This window comes from Carassius auratus, unplaced genomic scaffold (genome assembly GCF_003368295.1).
Source record: "Carassius auratus strain Wakin unplaced genomic scaffold, ASM336829v1 scaf_tig00027515, whole genome shotgun sequence".
Taxonomy (NCBI): domain Eukaryota; kingdom Metazoa; phylum Chordata; class Actinopteri; order Cypriniformes; family Cyprinidae; genus Carassius; species Carassius auratus.
The window spans coordinates 167460-186259 of NW_020525600.1; the positions used below are offsets into that span (position 1 = coordinate 167460).

Genomic DNA, 18800 nt, shown 5'->3' on the forward strand with positions numbered 1-18800 from the left:
CGAATGATAATAATAAGAACCATCATTGATAATTAAGTATCAATAAAAATCAGTATTATCAGTATCAACCCTAAATCAGTATATTAGAATGATTTCTGAAGGAATGTGCACTGAAGACTGCAAGTAATGATGCTGAAAATCAACAGGAATGAATTGCATTTAAAAATATATTCAAATAGAAAATATTTATTAATAGTTAATCAATTGACACTTCCGGTTTTCACTGACATGTGTCAGTGGAGAGTGGCATGTGATGTGCTGATGGATTGTGTCAGTGTCACTGTCACTGTACTGGAATGTGACCGTATGTTGCGGCACCTTCACTCACACTGACGCTGTCACCCGGAGTATTCCCAGTCAACAATTTGATCTCACAGTGTTGTCACCATGAGCTCCCAGGATATCCGTGAATCTGAGGTCACAATCTGAGGTCACAGTGAGCTAAAAGTGTAAACTCACGAGAAGGGTATAACTGCAGCCTGGAGATCTCCAAATAGGGGCGGGAACTCCAAAATTGGGCTTGGCTTCCTCCCATTAAGAGACACGCATGCACAATTTCCCCCCAATCCACTTCAGTCCAAACTTTGCACCACAGCTGATTCTGAAGTTTTTATTGGTTGTGTCAGTTAAAGTGTTTCCTAAACTATGCAACAAAAGAAACTAACCCCTAAACCTACCCCACACCTTACCTTAACCAGTGAAATTGACCGAATGACGTGATTTGCGATGTATAGTGTGGTAAAGAAAGTCGCAGTTCCGGAGATAAACAGTTAATAAGATTATGCATATGAGACTCACCAGACAATGGCACTTTTTAGTTATACTCAGCATCATTACCCCCTCCTAGCCTGTAAATTCTGTGCCCCGGGACAGCCCTGTTGCTTGAAATAAAGTGGAAGAGTAAAATATTTCCCCTCCGCTTGGACGGCTCCTGAGTGATTCCCCTTTACATCATGAAGCAGAGATTTAAACTTGGATTTAAACACCACTGGCCATGAGCTTTGGGCTCTGCTCTCATGGAGAATATTTATTTATATGGCTTAATTTGTTTTAGAGAAACTAGAAACAGTATTTAATTTATAGTTTTGAAATGTAAGTCAGTAGTGATGGCTAGATAAAGCCTCATGAAGCTTTTAGATTTTCAGCCATGTGGTTCACAAAAGGGTCAATTTCTGGAAACTTTGCTCACATTACCACCTGGTGCCCAATGAGTGTAAAACAAGTAAATATATTACAGACAGAGGTGTAAAGTCCAGGGGTCAGATAGTAAAATTCCTGCAATATTTTTGTTCCACCCATGAACTCAGCAGGAGGAACCAAGTCATTCCTTCCAAGTCACAAACGTTCAAGTTACAAGCAAGTATTCAGTCAAATCCCAAGTCCTCAAAAAGTTAAAGTCACTGAAATAATTAAATGATGATTGTGCATTAGTGATGAACACCTGCCATTAATGTGCATTACAGAGGATCAGATGCTGATGTTTTATTGGTTAAAATGATGCCACCATCATGGAGATCAGTGTTTGCTTCAGTTGGGCTCTTGACCTTTATCTTCTTGTGTTAGATATTGTGTTGTGCAGAAAACTGTTGCTAGCTGGTTTTACACGATGAAGTAATTATTAGGCATCAGCCTGTTTTATTTTCAAAACAATTGTATTTCACTTAAAATATGTTCAGTTTTTAAATATCCTACCTTGTGGAACTGCCACATGCAAATTAACTGTTGTTTTAATAGTTGTGATGAATTTATCTGAAATCAAATATATTTAATGAATATACATTTTTGAAAACTCGTCCAAATCAAGTCACAAACGAGTCTCAAGTTAAATCCCAAGCCACCATCATGGCGATAAGTGTTTACTTTAGTTGGGCTATTGACATTTTTAATAATTCAAAGTAATTTGCTTTCAAGCACTTTTGGTTGTGTTACATAGTAAACATAAATTGTCTCTTTTTTTTCTAAAACATTGAAAGGAACATCATGAAGGAGCCTCTCTTTGGCTTTGTAAATTGTGTTCAGCTAGTAACGACAAGAAAGTCCTATTAAACAAATATTCTTGTAATGCTTAAATATTGGGGGGAGTTGTAAAGGCTAAGGATTTTATACATGAACACTTATCATATGATCCTCAACAGTGGTGACAATAATTATTCATGCTACAGTGCACAATGGGAGTTTTTACTATGGTGTTATATGTAATATTAATTTCAAGTCAATTCATTATAACTATTTATCCAACAGTTTGTTTGCATATGGCAGTTCCACACTGATCTCCATGATGGTGGCATCATTTTAACCAATAAAACATCAGCATCTGATCCTCTGTAACGCACAATAATGGCAGGTGTTCATCACTAATGCACAATCATCATTTAATTAGTCTCTTAATTATCTCATTGACTTAAATTTTTTGAGGACTTGGGATTTGATTAGACTAGTTTGTGACTTGAAAGGAATGACTTGGTTCCTCCTCTGGTTAAATCAGCTGCTGAGTTCATGGGTGGAACAAAAATATGGCAGAACGTTTACTTTCTAACCCCTGAACTTTACACCTCTGCCTGTAATATATCTGCTTGTTTTGCACTCGTTGGCCACCAGGTGGTATTTTGAGTAAATTAAGTTTCCTGAAATTAACCAGTTTGTGAACCACAACCACATTTGAAAGCAGCTGATGGACATTTTCCGCTAATCACAGAACCATCTTTACTGACGAGACACGCATGACAATCACATGCGATTAATCATGTAGACCTGGTTTCTAATAAGTGAAGATCCTGAGATCTAGAGAGATCCGTTAGTGTTAATGGTCTGTTGGGATTTAAAGTTTTTCTGTGAGTTTGTTCAGTTACCACTGTGCTGAAGAGTAGAGCCTGTGATTCAGTCCTGCCGAAGAGTAATAGCAACTAATTTGATGTTGCCTGTTTTTTTTTTTTTTCTCATTAATTCATTAATTTAGGCAATATCTTTAAAATGACTTTATTTCTCTGTATAAAAAATGAAAATCTGTTGAAGTTTTTTGCACTTTATTTTAAATTAGAATATTTTGTATTAATTTGAGGGTTTTTGTTTTGGCAGCCGTACCTAATGGTAAATCACTGTGTTTTTTATTATATATATATATATATATATATATATATATATATATATATATATATATATATATATATATTTATCTAAAGTGGACAGCAATATGTTTAGAGGTACACTGTACAAACAAAACTGATAACCAAGAGATCTTTTCATTGGGTCAGTGTTAGAGGAAATCCAGATAAGGAACAATTTGTTTAGTCTTCCCCCAACCAGGTAGTTTTCCCATTTCCTTCATGGAACCAAATCAACTTGAACAGGCCTCAGGCAGGACAGATATATGACAGCAACTTGTCGATTTCATTAGCAATGACAACTGGTCCTGGGTGAATGTTTTCAGGTAGATAGTGACAGGAAGTCATCTGCCAGACATCCAAGAGGATGACTCCATCAATGTCTCTGAACATCTCCTGCATCACTGTGTTCAATTGCAACATGTACCAATCACTTTGATAAATATTCTGGAAAAACACAGAACAGAATCAGAAACGTTTTATTGCATAGTGTGCTTGCACAAACAATAAAATACCCTTCCTTGTAGGGAAAGGAAGAAGGTAAACTAATGGAGATAAAGGAACTGTTTGCCCCCCACAAAATCATCTGTTTTCATCCAAGCCTTAAAATTATATTAGTTCAAGCATGGTAACACCACTGGGAGTTAAACCCATGATTTTAAGTTTCTCTTTTATTGTCTCCCTTAGAAAAAAATTGTTATATAATTATTGTTATAAACAACCAGGAGAGCAGATCAAACTCAAACAACAAGAAAAAAAAGTGGACATTGTGTGCACCTTCCCAGCAAGCACAGTAACACCAATGTGATGTCAGGAAGACGTTGGACTCCAACTAATCCAACGTCAGTCAGACGTCATATTTTGGTTGAAAATGAAAGTCGGGTTGATGTCTAAACCCAACTTTGTTTGACGTCAAACTCCGACATCAGACAGACGTTGAATTTTGGTGGGAATAAGCAGCACACTGCAACAAAGGGTGAAATGCATGGAAGCACATTAAATATCTCAAGATCTCAGCAAGGGAAGGATTAAACAAACTACACAAACAGCATTACCAGCTTCACTTATTACTAACCAGACTGACTTTATTTCTGTCAGACGTCTACAAAAGCTCTTAAAATTAACAGGGGATTAAATCTAATGTGTTTAATTTCCATAACAGCATAACAGTTAAACACCATAACAGTGATTAGTGTTTCCATTAGTTGAGCTCTTAACACTTATTATATTAACTGTCTTTTGTGGCTGCTGTGACAGTTTGTTTGTCGAGCACTTTTGCAGCATCAAAGACAGCTAAAGTGACATGAGATCAGGTGATTATCTGTAAATGGCTTTATGATCATCATGAAATAACCTGATTCACCAATGTTTTTTTAATCTAACAATTATGTTGGTCCTTTGGTACATTCATATTACAAACCCTGTGTTTCTGTCACATGGGATCCAGCAGTATTACAACAATCAGTTAATATCTTTTAACAAACATGAGCTCAAAAAACTTAACCTACACTGACACACACACAGACATCAACAATCAGCGTATGAATCTCAACAATGGTGACATGCTTTATACTATGGTGACTCCCAGCATGCATTGCTGCATGAAGCATGTCACCATTGTTGAGATTCATATACTGATTATTGATGTCTATGTGTCTCGAAAGATTTTTCTCCCAAAATGTAAATTCTGAATGTCAGAACGGATGCAAGAAAGTATTATTTCTTGAATATTGTTCATTAGTAATAAATAACCACTTTAGATCAACGATGAGAAAAATAATATTCCTCAATCAATTTTCTTAATGACGACAAAAACTATATCATCTTATAATAATAAATTATGTGTTTTTGTAAACACTATTACAGGAACCACAAACTTATTAAGCCAACAGTCAAACTACCCAACTAAAACAACCACTGATCACAATAATGGTGACCAAACATTTTTAATCAAAACATCAACATCTAAACCTCTGTTAATTCTCAAAAATAACTTCTGTACACGTCTGACAGAAATAAAGTCAAACTGGTTAGTGATAAGTGAAGCTGGTAATATGTGTAGTCCCATTCATTTCACTGTTTTATGTTTTTGTTTTGTTTTTTTTGGGGGGGGGGGGGTGTTTATTCCAGCCGACATTCAGCATCTGCCCAACATTGGAGCTTGACATCAAACAGTCGTTGGATTTAGACATCAACCTGATTTTCATATTCAACCAAAATCCAATGTCTAACCAACGTTGGAGTCTACATCCTGTGCCAGCTGGGTTGATTCACTTCTTAAGTCTCAACAAAGCACACATCTTTGAGCCCCAGTGTTTCTAGACTTTCAGTGTTGGGGTTAACACTTTACAATTAACCTGAGTCATGCGAGTCAAGTACCTATAGTTTACTTAGTAAAGTAGTGCATTACATTCAATTTTTTTTTTTTTTTTTTTTTTTTATAAGAAACTCAAGTTACTTTTCTCTCCTTTGTTTCCCCAAACAGTAGAATTTCATGTACAACTAATACCATACTAACTACAACATTTCAAAGAGATTTTTTAGGATTGGAAAGAGAGGAAGTTTACCTTTAGTCCTGCAGTGTTTCCAGACTTGATGATGACGGTGGTCTCTGGAGCACGACTCAGCAGTGCAACAACAGACTGGCGGATTTTGGCCACTTCATATATGTAAAATGTTATCGGGTGAAAGACCAGGTGAGAACAGTATGTGAAGACAACGACTGCATGAGCCCCACCGGCTCTTTCATCAATATCATTGCTGATGTAATGTAGGTCAATGATAGGCATAACTACACCAAGTCGCAAAGAACACCATGCATGCTCCAGTGAACAATGATATTATTTTTCAGCTCCACAGCCATCAGTGGGCCACCTCTAGGATGAGTGTGGAGGTTCATTCTTTTTATGCCTAATCAAAATATGTAAAACAAATATTATAACCATAGCTTGAACTTTTGAATGATAAGTGTGTAAGTAGATGATCACTTTTTTTATTTTGGGCAAACTCTCCCTGAACTGATATATATATATATATATATATATATATATATATATATATATATATATATATATATATATATATATATATATATATATAAGTTCTCAATTTGATTGCATTAGATGGAAACTATTAAACCAAGTAGCATCTGCAAACAAGATGAGCTTTTTTTCAGAACTGACTTCCCCTATGTAAATCATATTTGTAATAACATTTTGCAAGTTTGCCTGAACAATGCACCAGTTTTTGATATTTTCATCAATGGCCAATATATATATGTATATATATATATATATATATATATATATATATATATATATATATATATATATATATATATATATATATATATAAATATATATATATTTAGATTACATGCACCATATCCTTTGCAGGGCCTCTGTAAGTCATTGTTTCATTTATATTATACATTCTTGCTATTGATTCTTAAATTGAACATTGAAAATTTTGTCATACTTGCCTGGCACGTTTCTTTCTAAGTACTCGAACCACTGCCTTGTGGTGGAGTCTCCCATCAAATAGACAATCTTGTTTTTAAGACAGTTTGCCTTTTGTGCAGGACTGAACTGTCGAGTTTTGCATACAAAATAATTCCAGACATCTTTTAAATGAAACCCTCCCGGAACCGGTGTCTTCATGCCAGACCTGCATTTCTCCATTGTACCTAAAACAAAGAAACATGCATAATAATTAAAGGTTTTTTAGCTACGTGAATTCTTTTGAAACAACATTGGATTACAGTTGATATCCATCCTCCGATATGTGGTCTGTGTATGTTTTGACAATTTAAATTTTGGAAAAAAGCAAAGAAGAGAAATGTAATATACATCAGCACTGGGTTAAAAAGGGGCAAACTCAGCAGCTGGTAGAGGTATAAAGTCCATGGGTCAGAAAGTAAAAGTCCTGCCATATGTTTATCCCACCCATGAACTGAGCATCTGATTTCAGCAGAGGAGTATGGAGGACCAATCCTGCAGAAATTAGAAATAAATAAATAAAGATATAGATAGATAATTAAATAAATGTAATAAAATGAAAATAATAAATAAATGATGTGATAAAAACAAAAATAGCTCATTTGAAATCAAATGTAATCCAAAATTATATTTTCATTTTTTCCCTCTATGTATTTATTTTACATTTATTTTTATTCTTTTTTTTAACATTTATTTACTTATACTTTTATTCATTTTTATATTTAATTAATTTATTTCTTATATTAATTTATTATGAAATGCTTTTATTCATGCATTTATTTATCTATTTATTATATGTATTTATTTATTTATTTATTCTCATGTGTAGTTATTTACAGATTTATTTATTTATTTATTCATTTATTTATTTTTACTTTTCCGTGTGCAACATGGAAATGAGGGAGTCAGTCCTTGTGGATCACCAGTGAGTCATTGGTTGAGAGCTCACGCAGAAGCCAAGCCTCTGATTAACCTAATAACAATGATTAGAATTTGAGAGTTGGATGTGCTTGATCGACTCATATTACATCATTAAGCCCAGAACCATCAACATCGTCAAAGGCCAATGTTCGTGTTGTGAGCATACGTTTATCGTAAACTAGTTACACATAAGGTCTATAAGGTCTACTCAGGCTCACAGTTCTTTTTCATTCAGGGCCCATCTCTAAACTTAAAATCATAAAGTTTCTAATTCCAATAGCATTTTAAGAGGATAGCTTACAGTCACAAAACCAACTGTAAAGTGTTCTTTTACGAGTCAGGTATATTTAGTAATGTTTACATTTTATTCAAGTTTATTTTAGAGATATAAAAAATCGAACAGACCAATGTTATATGTGATGTTAGAGATGTTCCCTAAACTAAAAGGGATAGTTCACCAAAAAATTATGTCATCAATGACTCCCTCATGTCGTTCCAAACCCGTAAAACCTCTGTTCATCTTCGAAACACTGTTTAAGATATTTTAGATTTAGTCCAAGAGCTTTACTCAATTTACTCAAACAGTAAACTGACTGAACTGCTGTGAAGAGAGAACTGAAGATGAACACCGAGCCGAGCCAGATAACAAATAAAAGATTTACTTTATTTACTTCTCGAGTCAAGAACCAGTTGCATCGGTTTTCGGATCCCCAGTACACTGAACTGAGAACAATTTCTGTCGGACGTGTCTGATTCAAGAACCGAGGAGATGATGATACCGCGGATGCATGATTCAGCGTGAAGCAGACCGACACAGAGCGTCTGAACCGAATTCGTTCTTTTGATGATTGATTCTGAACTGATTCAGTGCTAATGTTATTAGCGCAGGTAAACCAAAGGCTTGAATGAAGGGCAATCATCGCCAATGATGTCATTACGTCGAGTGCAAAAGAACCGGTGAACCGTTTTCTTCAACCAGTTTATTGAATCGGACTGTCTGAAAGAAAAAGTTTGCAGAAAAGAACCGAACCTCCCATCACTACTGGTGATCTGAAAACCGATGCAACTGATTCTTGACTCGTAAACAAGTCAATCTTTTGTTCGTTATCTGGCTCGGCTCGGTGTTCATCTTCAGTTCTCTCTTCACAGCAGTTAAGTCAGTTTACTGTTTGAGTAAATAAATTACTCTGGCATATTGGTTTGTTTGAACTCAGAGGGAGTGTCAGTCACATTAAAAAAGTTAACAGCTTAAGTCATTTGTGGATTAATGTGTATTGGAGACGCGAACCGTTTAAAACGATTCAGTTCGATTTGGTGAACTAGTTCAAGAAGAACTAGTCAAATCAAATGAGTCATTCACAAACCGTTACATCTTACAAAAGATCCGCTACAAAAAATCACTACACTTGAACGCGCTCACAACAGACCCGGAAGAGAACACAATGCTGAATAAAGTCATAGTTTTTGTTATTTTTGGACCATATTGTATTCTTGATGCTTCAACAAGTTCTAACCTATCCTCTGATGTCAGATGGACTACATTGATGATATTTTTATTACTTTTCTGGACATGGACAGTATACCATACATACATTTTAAATGGACGGACAGAAAGCTCTTGAACATAATATGAAACATCTTAAACTGTGTTCTGAAGATGAATAGCGGTCTTACAGGTTTGGAACGACATGAGGGTGAGTCATAAATGACATCATTTTCATTTTTGGGTGAACTTTAAGATTATCTAGCGTCTAGCGCCAAATCCAACTTTATGGGGGATGTGGGTTTAGATTTATGTGGGATGCGTTTCCAAAAACCTTATGAGCCTGAGTAGACTGTCAAGATATTTAGTGCAACTGGTTTTATGATAACCTTATGCTCACAATGTTTTTGGGAGTCTTTTCACCCATTACAAACTGAAGATGGGCCTCACAAACTTCCACCAAGTGTCTAGTGTCATCAACCTACAAACTCATAGACAATTTTGATGGTTTCGGGCTTAATTATGTAACTATGAGTAAAAATAGCTGAATTTGTTCGCTATAAAATAATTAGAAATAATAAAGTGAATCTGTGAAAATTTATTGGATCTCTCCAGTTGATATAGCACAACAATAGACTGTATAAAGGCATGGGCAAAATACACTCACAAATGTGATGCTTCAACGTGAGCTCTCAACCAATGATTCACCGGTGATCCACGAGGACCGCCACCCTCATTTCCATGTTGCACACGGAAAAGTAAAAATAAATAAATGAATAAATAAATCTGAAAATAAATACATGTGGGAATAAATAAATACATATAATAAATAAATAAACAAATAAATACATTTAAAAATAAATAAATACATAACGTATAAAAATGAATGAAAGTACAAGTAAATAAAAGTTAAAAAGAATAAAAATAAATGTAAAATAAATACATAAAGGAAAAAAAGTAATTTAAAATATAAATTCAGGATAAAATGTAATTACAAATGACCTATTTTTGTTTTTATCACATCATTTATTTACTTGTTTCCTATAAATTACATTTATTTATTTTTAATTTCTGCAGGTTTGGTCCTCCATAGAGGAGGAGCAAAGATATTCATTTCAAGTCACAAGCAAGTCTCAAGTCAAATCCCAAGTAGTGATGTCTGATTCGCAAACGAATCGTTCAATTAAACCAGTTCTTCTCAGTGAATCAATTAAACCAGTTCACCAAATCAAACTGAATAGTTTGAAATGGTCTGCGCCTCCAGTCAGCATTAATCCACAAATTACTTAAGCTTTTAACTTTTTTTTACGTGACTGACACTCCCTGAGTCAGAATAAACCAATATCCCGGAAAATTAATTTACTCAAACAGTAAACTGACTGAACTGCTGTGAAGAGAGAACTGAAGATGAACACCAAGCAGAGCCAGATGATGAATGAACACGCCCACTGCTGGAGCAGTTCTCGTTCTCGAGTCAAGAACCGGTTGCATCAGTAATGATTGCAACTGAAAAACCGTTTTGAGAACCGATGAACTGATGATACTGCGCATGTGTGTAATTTATCAATTATTTTGTTAAACATCGGAAAGTGTGATAAAATAACTATATTTGTTTTGCTTTTTTTTTTTTTAGATGATTTGGTGATTGATTCTGAACTGATTCTGTGCCAATGTTATGCTGTTACTGTATTTGGGTGCATTGTTGCAAAACTTAATTGTAAACTTTTCATGATTATGAGGTTTTTAAATGACTAAAGTTATGATTACTGACTTTATATATTTTAATGTTTGATAGATTTGACGCCATTACGTCATAGCCAATGACGTCATTACGTCGAGCATAAAATAACCGGTGAACCATTTTTTTCAACCGGTTTATTGAATCGAACCGTCCGAAAGAACCGGTTCGCTGAAAAGAATCGAACTTCTCATTACTAATCCCAAGCCCTCAAAGAGTTAAAGCTATTGAGATAATAAATTTACTAATTAAATGATGATTGATCATAAGTGAAGAACATCTGCTGTTAACAATCAACATCATTGAAGAAAAGAGAAACGCAAGAGTTACGACTGACTTCAGCCACAGCATTCGATTTTTTTTTTTTTTTTATGAACACACACAAGATGTCACCATAAATGTGGTCAAGGTTTACTTAACATCCTAAAAAAAAGTAATTTGTTTCTAATTATTTTCTGTAAGATTCACAGAAAACATTTATACTACGCTTAATCAAAAAGTTGAAGTTGCAGATTAATTTTGTAATATCTGCTTTTTTAGCAATGAAGGAACATCATAAAGTCGTTATTTTCTTTGGTTTACTGACTGACAGTCACATGATACAAAATGAAAAAAACAGTACTTTGTTTACATGCTGTAGATTCACAGAAGAGGTGTTCATCACTAGTCACTTAATTATCTCATTAACTTTAACTTTTCGAGGGCTTTGGATTTGACTTGAGACTTGCTTGTGACTTGAAAAGAATGACTTGATTCCTTCTCTTCATGGTTGGAATAAACATATGGCAGGGCTTTAGTTAATGAACCCTGGACTTTATAACTCTGCCAACCGCTGGGGTTGTCGCTTTTTCTATTTAACCCAGCATTTTTTAGAGTGTGCTGAAATTTGTAGGGCCCGTTTCAAGCATCTTTATCAATCATATTCGCTTCTCTATATCATTTTGTTTCCTTTCTGTCTAAACTGACATACCCCAAACCCCCCCCCCCCCCAAATTGCATGGTCGAAATGTACAGAGATCATTATGTAAACTTACCAAAAGGTGCAGTGCTGTTAAAGACATTAATGATTTTTTTGTCTCCACTAATAGCAACATTTGTTAATTGTCTGTAGAGAGAGAGAGAGAATTTTTTTTTTTTTTTTTACACTTTTTTTGTTTGTTTGATTTATAATTATACAATTGTTATGAAATTCACTTTGAATCATTACTTTGTAAAAAGCTGCTGCTCAAAAAGATTTAATGGGCTTTCCATACGTCCGCCTGCGTGACGAACCAGTTTGTCACAGTCAAGTTTCTTTGGTCTCTCACCACCGTTCCTGTTTTTATATCCTTATGCTCACAGCAGCAGTCGCCTTTACTCCAACTTCTATCTGCACCCCACTTAAGATAACATTCTACTACTTCACGGATCCTGGATTTATTGGGTCCTGGTCCTTCAAAGTATCCATTGAAGTGGGTGCGTGGGAATGAAGACTCCATGTATTTTTTAAGAAACTGCACAACTTCACTGGAGTGCTCTAGACGTACAAAAACTTGTGCCTGACCTTCCCACGGCAGAAGAAGTTCAACAGAGTAAGTCCCATTGCGATGATCCACAACCTCCCCATACACACTCGCCTTTAAGATAAATAGAAAATAATAAATGTAATGCAGAAAACTAATGTCTGTTGGTAAAGTACATTTTGAAGCTTCTAAACCTATACATAATATGTAATAATTTGTAATAATTTGTAATAATCCTTGCGACGGTTGTTGGTTGATTGTTGGTTGACACTTAACATGAAAAATGCCTGTATATTGATTTCATTTATTTTCTAAAATGTGTTTCAAAAATTAAGATTATAAAACAACACACCTTTAGCTCTGCATTGAAAAGTTTTGCTTTGAAAAAATCTCCTCCATATCTTTTCAGGTTCTTGTTGTGGTCTCTGGCTGTGATAATAACAGAGATATTTCTCCCACTTTGTAACTCTCTTTGAGTCCCACAATATAGAAAGTTGAGTGAACTGGACTTGCTCTGATTCAGATAAGTGATTTCTTGATCTGGAAAAGGCCAGTCAATAGCCTTCTGTAGTCTTTCCCACTCCTCATCACTGATTCCCATGTCAAACGCAGATATTATGGATGAACTGTTATTGCAAGGAACTGGTTTAGGTCTAGGGGGCTGAAACTTTTTGCTGTGGATCCCACCATTCAATGCCCATAGAGCCTGAGAGAGAACAAGGATATAATTTACACCAAATTCCTTTTATTTATATGTGCAAATGTTTAATGTTCATTGTAGACACAGATTATTTTCAGATAATAGTAGAAAATGTAAATAGATCCGTAGAAATTTGGCGTAATCATGCACAAACTGTGAATGGGGGTGGGTTCAAAAGCATCAAGTAAAGAGTTTATTTTTTACAAGTCAAAAACAAACATCAAGTTAAATTTGCATGTCAAACATGCCATCTATGGTAACAGTTTAGATTGCAACCGTAACATATTGTGTAGGTAAACAGAATTTACAGCATAAATCTTTTGTAATTATAGTGTACGTAATCAGAACCTCAGGAATAATATGCTAAATGTGGGCAATAAAGGGGTAATATAAACTGCCAAATAAAAAATTATTTTTGCTATAAGTATTTTGAGACAAAGGGGTACCTATCCTAATATTAAGGGGTATGTATGACCTGAAAGGAATCTTATATTTTCAAGAGATTTAGCAAAAACATACACTAATATATATATATATATATATATATATATATATATATATATATATATATATATATATATATATATATATATATATATATATATAATTATTTTTTTTTTATTTTTTTTCTATTATTTTAAATTGTAGTCAAAACTCTGTAAAATGACCAACAGTATCTGTAAAATAACAAATTGGCTGTTATTATGAATTTAATTATTAACAACACATTACAGTAATTCACATTTTTATACAGAAAAAAATAATGTATTTTTTTATACAGTGTTTCTTCTTTATTCTTAAAATACTTAGAAAAGTATGTACATTTACAAAAAGAAAAGAGAAAATTCTGTAAAACATTTGCTAAATCTGTGTTAAATGTGCATTACTTTTTTTAGCTTGTGAAAGAGAGTACAGTATGCAGTTTAGATAAATAAAAATAAAACTAGGCTGGTTATATATCTAAAACAAACAAAGAAAAAAGTATCAGATACATTTGTTAAATAGTATGTGAGAGTCAAAATCTTGTAACATTATAATTTAAAAACTATTTAGAGTTTGTTACTAGTTAGAAAATAAAATAAAAAATCTTGACTTACCATATTTTACAACAACAAAAAAAGTATCCTTACAGATTGAGTTTTTTAATGTTACATTTTTTGTATTTTGTACTTTAAAATTAGGATAGCCTATACTAGTTTTCTTCTAAACAATTAACTCTAAGCCACATGAATTTTTTTGTTTATTTTGTTTTGTTTTATTTTCTTCAATTTAGTTACTCACACTTAATTTATTAGACTAATTCCTTTTATCAGCCTTTTATTTTTTGTAAATCTCAACTTCTAACGTGGTAAATTAGATAAAAAATAAGTCAAAACTTAAACATCAACATCTAAAGTAAATTTTGTTTCAATGCTTGAAACTGGTGATACTGTTTGTTGAGTTGTTTAATGATCCTCTGCTGAGAGATTTAATGTATTCTGTCTTGTGTTGATTTAATCTATGGCTGTAGCTAAAGTCAGTTGTAGTTCTGGTATTTCTGCTCGTATTTTTTCTGTTCTAGTTTCTCTTTCTTTCATTGATTCAGTTTGTTAACAGCAGATGTTCTCCAATAATGTTCAATCATCACTTAATTACTAAATTAATTTATCTCATTAACTTTAACACTGCTTCGGTGTTACTTTTTTAAGACTCTGAGAGTGGATTATACAAACACTGGCAGTGTTAATGGGTGCGTTCGACTTGAAGCTCGGCTACAGACGGTGATCACGGAGAGTATAGCCGCTTGCAGTCGGGGGCGGAGTTGAAAACGGAGCCATCAATGCGCGCACTTTCTGCTCCCGTTAGCGACACTCACGTGGTGTTTGTCACAGATGAAATTGGAATGAATTAAATGCAGTATTTCTAAAATGCACAGATGATTTAGAAACGTTTTCACGAGCAACAGAAATTTCTAGAATAAAGTTCAACATAATCGTATATAATTTAAATACTAATACAATGCTTTTATCAGTGTTGTATGATAAACGTGACTCAATACAACAGTGCGACTACAATACAAAAAAAAAGCGTTTACCATTCTAAAAACACAGATTTGTTGCCATTATTGGAACTGAAAAGATTTGTCTATCCCGAAAAAACACGTGATCGTTGTCATGTGGTGGATCTGGCCAATCATGAATGCAGATGTGTCATCATCAGTGCTCCTGCAGCCGCTCTGGACAAACTGCTGCGGCTGAGTCAGCCGGCTGCTCTCGCGGTACTTTGATGCCACATGTGATGTGACAGTCATGTGGTTTTGGCCATAGACAGTAAAAGAAATGGACACAGCGACCCCATTGGAACTCAATTGAGACAAGTGAAGCCCATTTTTAGCTATTTTTTTTTAGCACTTCCGTTTCTCACAAGCAGACTCAAACTAGGCTTGATGACGTCAGCAACCTGTCTGACAGATGTAAATCTTCTAGTAGCCGTGCGTGCAAACTGTCTTTGTTAATCTTGCAGAGACGGCGAGCTTGAGCGGGGAGTTCTTTGGCTTGAGTGAGCAGGAGTAAGTATTCTGATTAATTATTTTGTATAATATTTTAAAATGTAACGCCAGTACGCCATAATAAGTTAATTGCGAGCTTCTCCTCCTGTCTGTACGGTAATGCGACAAAGAGTCGCGTGGTTATGATGCAATCGTTAGCCTATTTTTGCAAAAACTGTTTATACGGGGCCATAATGTAACATAGAAGGTAATGTAGCCCTTTATACATTGTCGTGTATCTTTAGAAATAAATAATGGACAAACTGAGTCTTTAAACGCCTCAGATGTAAAGTTATTCTCTGTCAAAGTGACGCCAAAATGAATGGGAGTCAATGGGAATGCTAACGCAAGTGAAGTTCTGCTACAAGATGGTGGCACCCGGCCGACCTCAACTTCCGGTCGACTTCCTTGCCGCCTGGTTTTGTCACCGTCTCAAGTCAAACAACATTTCTAACCTAGTCGAACGCACCTAATTTAACACTGGGGGTTTTACTGTGCTTTACACAAACATTTAATGTCAAACAGGAAACTAAATTAGGGCAAAGCATTTGGTGAAAATCATTACACTATTCCCTTGTGCTCCATCTTTTTGGCAGACCTGTGAAGCCTGTGTATTAAACAGAAATAATATCTATATTTAGCCTACAGATAAAGACGCAACTGTCCAATGTAATTTAGAGCTGAGAAAAAAAAGATCTAAAATGTTTCAAAAATAGCAAATGTATATCAAACGTACAACTTCATTAATTCCAACTAAAACTTAATTTAGTTTAAAACCACAATTACAGCTATTACAGAACTTTTTACACATTGAAATACTGCACTTGTTTGCTATTGATGGTTAAAATTCTGATTTATGAATTCAATCATAATTAATATATATATTTCTGAATTCAAATTGCTTTATCATCTGCTTTAAAAAATGACAATTAAACTTACCAAACAGAACAAAGTCCAAAGTAAACAAATCTGTAGTAATGCACATGATCTTAACCTGTAGACTGATAAAAGATGGAAATGATCAACTACAAAATCATTAAAAACATGAAACGATTTTGACCCGTAATATGGCAAATGTCAATAAACTCATGATTACCTGGTGAATTTGATTTCTTCTCCGATGGCATGACTGTTGTTCCCCTATTTTATGTCAGCTTGTGAGTGAGGAACGTTTGTACAGCTCTAAATGAATTGTATAAAAAAACATGACACAATGACAGGTGTGTCAACATTTTACAGATAAATATAGCACTATTGTTTTACAAGTATTTCCTGAATTATTAGTAATCAAGTCACCTTTATTTATAAAGCACTTTAAACAAAAGATTATGTCAAAGCAACTGAAAAACATTAATTAGGAAAACAGTTTGTCAAAAATGTAAAATGACAGTTAAAGTGTCAAATATGTAAATGTTATACACAACAAAATCTCCAGTGTTAATTTAACACTCTGAGTGTGGACACATATAAACACTGAAGCAGTGTTAAGAGTAACACTGAAGCAGAGTTGAAGTTAATGAGATAATTAAGAAGTTAATTGAGTTATGATTGACCATTATTGAAAACACCTGATGTTAACAAGCATAATCACCAACCGAGAAAATCACAATTTGTGTGTTACTATTATAATGGTCACTGTTTGCTTTCAAAAAATGATTACATTAAAACAAAATCATCATCATCATCATCATCATCATCATCATCATCATCTGGTGATATTTGTTTTTGGCTTTCCAAACAAATTTTAAACTTAAGAAGTCACAAGCCAAGATCCAAACTAAAGCAAACACTGACCACTATAATGGTGACACACAAACTGTGATTTTATCATTTGTTGATTCTGCTTGTTAGCATCAGGTGTCTTTAATAATGCTCAATCATAACTCAATTAACTTCAACTCTGCTTCAGTGTTACTTTTAACGCTGCTTCAAAGTTCAAATGAGTCCACACTCAGAGTGTTAAATTAACACTGGAGATTTGCTGTGTACTGGATGGGTTTTCAAAAGAGATTTATTTAAAAATGTCTTGGCTCTTCCAAGCTTTATAATCACAGTGAATGGGTGATATCAAAGTCCTTTTAGGCAAGTCGTGCCACTCGCCTGCCATCTTGGCAATGGCTCCGGGCAGCTATTTCAGACTAACAAGACCAAGCTCCTATCTAAATGAATGGGCAGAAAGTCAGAAATGCACTTTCACTGGTCACCGGAACATAAAAACTGCATATATAGAAACAACAGTAAAATATTATAAAAATCGCTGAAAAATTAGATGACTTTGTGTCAAAATAAGGTTTAAAACGCCTTTTCCCCCACAGGTTATACTTTTACAACGCATGCACAAAGGTTCCTCAGCTGTGCACATACGTCAGTGGAACCAGAGGATAGGCTTAAATGTTTCCTGGCTTCACTGTTAAAAGCAGATGATTGGTTTTCCAGCTAACCAAGTGTCGAGGTGTCCTTGAGCAAGATAACTAACCCCAGCTGCTCCCAACGGGCTGAATGGTACCTTGAATGGCCTTGTGCTGTGTATCAGACAGACTCCGATTGGTCCTTCGTCAATCTTTAGAGTGCCATAACCGGACACCACCACATTGTGTCACATGCTTCCTGTACACTTCCTGGTAGTTATCTGCCCATAACAATACTGATACACCTCTGTACACACGAAATATCCGAATAATAAACCCGCGATTATGATAGTAAAGCTTGGTATGAGATTTTCTTGAGATATACGGCGTTTTTTGAAAAAAAAATGAAAATGTACATCTGCAATGCTAACTTGTGTAGCGATGTGAAAGGCTATAAATAGCATATTTTTACAACAGCAAACGACCAAATTCCTTCCGTGATCGCAAAAGGAAGTTATTACAAACACTTGATCGTGGTTTAAAGTGAGTTTTCAGTAAAAGTGTACTAATAATTTCATAAATTGTCTGATGTACCTTGATGCTAACGTTAGTTTTATTGCTGCTAATATCAGCTGCATTTCTTCTTCATGATGCATTTCTGTCACAATAATTGATGTAAGGTCTTAAGAAAATGTTATGTTGTATTTTTTTAGTAAGACTTTTGATAAATAAGGGCTAAATGCATACTGAGACTGAAGTGAGATTGCAGCTTAGTGGATTGTAAAGCTTGAAATACCACAACAAACTTTATTACAAAGGCTAAAAAAGGTGGAACAAAAGCAAAAGAATAATGATAAAAAACAATGTGGATAATGTGTCATACCTGGCGGAGGTGTTTAAGACTCGTTTGATGAGAACAAAAGAATCACAAATGGATTTTTCAGAGACTAAAACACAGATAAAGCACATAGGAGTGTTTACAT

At 34.5% G+C, this 18800-nt stretch overlaps 1 protein-coding gene across 1 annotated transcript in view; it reads left to right on the forward strand.

Annotated features, from left to right (window-relative positions):
- The window catches only part of LOC113079247 (B-cell receptor CD22-like), a 125778-nt gene that overhangs the window by 22162 nt on the left and 84816 nt on the right, over positions 1–18800 (forward strand). The gene's annotated exons all lie outside the window — the stretch shown is intronic.